Source organism: Branchiostoma floridae, chromosome 18 (genome assembly GCF_000003815.2).
Source record: "Branchiostoma floridae strain S238N-H82 chromosome 18, Bfl_VNyyK, whole genome shotgun sequence".
NCBI classification, from domain to species: Eukaryota; Metazoa; Chordata; class Leptocardii; order Amphioxiformes; family Branchiostomatidae; genus Branchiostoma; species Branchiostoma floridae.
In genome coordinates this window covers 12,253,530-12,257,021 of record NC_049996.1, presented here as the reverse complement: position 1 = coordinate 12,257,021, position 3,492 = coordinate 12,253,530, and the positions used below count along the sequence as shown (strand labels likewise).

The window sequence follows — 3,492 nt, the reverse complement described above, 5'->3', positions numbered from 1 at the left end:
TTTGCTGGCGTGTTGCGTTTGTTTCACTTCAAGGAGGTTTATCAACCCCACCACCAAGAGTATCAAAGACAATATTAGGTACCACTCACCACCCAATACGGACGTGGTGCGTCTTCCCGGGCAGATTTTACCGCTGCATTTTCCCTTTCATGTTTACTCGCCATCTTAGCAAGGCGTGTTCCACGTACAGCTGCCACCTGTTTGTTCATCATGAGCAACATTTGAATTTGGTATTTAATTAAGTTTCATTAGATCAGCAACAAGCCAACAGACAAGCACCACTAACCTAGCCATACGGTGATGATTTCATTATCGTTTTTATATTTTTTGAAATCTTTTGCAGGCCCATCATGCAGGATTTGGACAATACAGAAAGTAAAATTTCCTTCATTGTAAGTTGAGTGGGCCCTATGACAATATATACCAATATTCATGCAGATGTTACAGCTTTATCTTATTAAATGTACAATAACTACCTCCACAGATATGCTTGGTATGGGACAATACAACAGCCATCTATGTATTTTTGGCGACGCCTCAGGGGCGGAGGCATTTTCTACAGTATTACGATCGCTTTGAAAGAATTTAGAAAATTCCACGAATGCACTCCCTTGGGAATTGATTTTTGGCTAAACCTCGGGGGTGTCGTCTATACAGTGGTATTTGAGGACTATAATTCTAGCTGTTCATTTTTCTTTGTTGATGCATTCTTTGTGTCAGGATTAATGATTTAAGGGAACGGTCTTTTCAAATAGCTGGGAATGACTGCACATCATAGGCAGTACACTCTTACAGATTGTTACGATGTTTCACCTGCTTATGACTGTTATAATAAAGACCAATATGTCCCAGCTTTTATTTCCTATATAAGCTTGTGCTTTTTTCAATTTGGAATGGAATACTTTCAAGTGGTTGTCGTTTGGAGCTATAGAAAGGATGATTTTGAAGGTAGAAAAATAAGATGATTTTGAAGGTAGAAAAATAAGATGTTTTAAAGAAGACCAATAAAGACAAATATAGCATAGCTTTTGCTTATATCTTTTGAGCTTCACTTTCGCAATGTGGGATGAGATGCTTCCACGAGGTAAAAAAAACTAATGAAGACGAATATGTCACAGTTTTATGTCGATATCTATAAAATATGAAGTGATGTGCTTTCAGGTGGTTGTCGTTTGGAATTGAAGCTGGTGTGTTACGCCGAAGGGCAGTTATACCTGCTATATAGATACATATTAAATAAAGTTTGATTTTGAAAGGTTAATAAGTCACATATTTCAAACAAGTCATGAAAGCAATGGATTTCAAGTGGTTTAGATTCTACTTTGAAGACAAGGACTAGCACAGCTAGAATAAAGGAAGAACGCAGAGACAAGGTTTTCCGTACACTGGGCACGGGAGACTGTGTTTGACGTTACTACATAATGCTGACCCCGCTAACTTCGGTCACAGGTTGGATACAGAATAATTGTAATGGATATTCCAATGGGGGCTTTCTCCATTACTATATCCACCTCAGGTTTGATTCGGTCCATCGTCGCTGTTCTACGCTTCTTTGATATACATGTACAATCAACTACTACTTTACAATGTATACCTGGTACATTAAAATACATAGTCATGGTATAAATCAACTCAAAACCAGTCTGTGAATTCTCTAAATAGTTTTAGGTTTACTATGGTTGTAGCAGCGCAATCGATTGGCTGCTCTAGATCTGCTGCTCGTCTGGCACTCTTCTCTCGTTGCCTTCCTCCTTTCGACGGCGCCGTTCTGGGTTCCCTTCTTCCCGACTTTATAAGGCACACGGACGTCTAGTCCGGCTCATCCAGCGATGCAGCTCGTCTCACCGACTTGCAGTGGAAGGTCTCGACCAACTTTCCCTGCTGTGGTAGGAGTCTCTGTGACTGTGCACGTTGTGGTGGAACTGCGTCGTCCTGATGGACATATGTACGGGTGTCAGGAACACCTCGTTGTTGTCACTCGCTATAGCAGAAACAGACCATACAGTATAATTAGATGAGCGTCTTGAAGTCAGATAAGTGAGGGTAGGGTTGGGTGGGAAATATGACCGTACTCAGTGAAGGAGAAGCCACGAATGACCTACATGGGAGATGGGGGAAAGGTCAGGGAGTAAATGGGGTCAGAGGGATAAGCATCAGGTAGGGGGACACGTGACTTGTCTGCTCAGCCGTCGGAAAACTTCAAGTCTCTCCGCAGCCATTCCCAGCTTAATTAGTACCAAACATGCCGGATGGTCCGGGATATCACGACAACCCACAATCGTAAACAGATCAAGAAATAACATTGCACATAGTTGTTACTACAAAGGAGAAAAAATATTTTATCATCATCTATTCATCAATGTAATGATATTTATCCCCAGTTAGGCGTGTTGCTTGTGCGAATATTGAATAAAACATACAAACTCTTCCAAAAACACATCTCATAAATGTCTTGCTAAAGGGAAATTCGAAAAGAAAAACGAATAAAACACTAAAATCTTTAAAATGGAGGTTTTCAACTGAAGCCTCCCTTGTGTGATGATGCAGCGGCCGGACTCAGACATTGATATTTCATCACACAGGTTTCATGTATATGGAAAAGTTAAAACGTGGGTATATCACAATCATAGTACAGGACGGCTATGATAAAAAAATTAGACTGTACTTACGAAGCTATGATCTCTCCGAGCCGCGTTTCGTCTCAACTGATAAGTTCGGCGGTTCGTTGTCTTTTCATATACATCCCTCCGCTGCTGAACTGGGTCAGCTGTATACCAACCAATAAATCACAGAAAACAATGATCATAATCCTGATACTGGCCAAATACATATGTATATCACAATCTAGAAACCATGTTGATAGTCAAATACAAACACCTAAAAGCTTCGCGTGTTTGTACTACTTTCGACGGGACTTGTGTTCCTCTGATCTGAGGATGTTATTAGATCCGGGCCAGTTCTACACAAATCAGATCATGCATTTTTGGTCTATGGACATCCCAAAAGTTGAAATGGGGCAAATGATGGGTTTTGTTACACACCCAACAATACTGTTGAATGACTGAGTCGGGATAGATCACAAGTAACGAAAATCACCAGAGAGATAATCAACACACGAACTATCGCCGAGAACAAAAACTCTTGTACACGAAGTCTGCAGGAGTCCTTGAATTATGAGGCATATTGGGGTACAAGTGTAGACGAAAATGTGTCAATTGCGGAGTATATAACAGTAACAGTAAAATGGTACTACAAATCGCTTCCGAGTTCTGCCTTATATATTCTATACAAAAACGTTAACATAAGCATTGTTTAGACCAACTTTCAGGTACCGATTTGCACTAACCTGGGGTGGTTCCTCGTGTTCCCGATACCTTGAGGCGAAACTACTGGCCCGGCTACGTGCACCGACGTATCCTCGGGAAAAAAACTCTCTTCGACTAGCGGCATTTTGTGTGTATCAGGCGGGAGAACTGGGGCAGAGTGCCCCGG

The 3,492-nt window shown here is 41.2% G+C and overlaps 1 long non-coding RNA gene across 1 annotated transcript; it reads right to left on the bottom strand.

The window, feature by feature from the left end:
• Positions 1–1,133: 1,133 nt before the first annotated feature.
• Positions 1,134–3,486, bottom strand: LOC118406208. Its single transcript, XR_004830001.1, has 3 exons — positions 3,347–3,486; positions 2,670–2,767; positions 1,134–1,981 (listed from the first exon to the last, which is right to left on the bottom strand). It is a non-coding gene; the product is annotated as an uncharacterized LOC118406208 (long non-coding RNA).
• Positions 3,487–3,492: the final 6 nt, after the last annotated feature.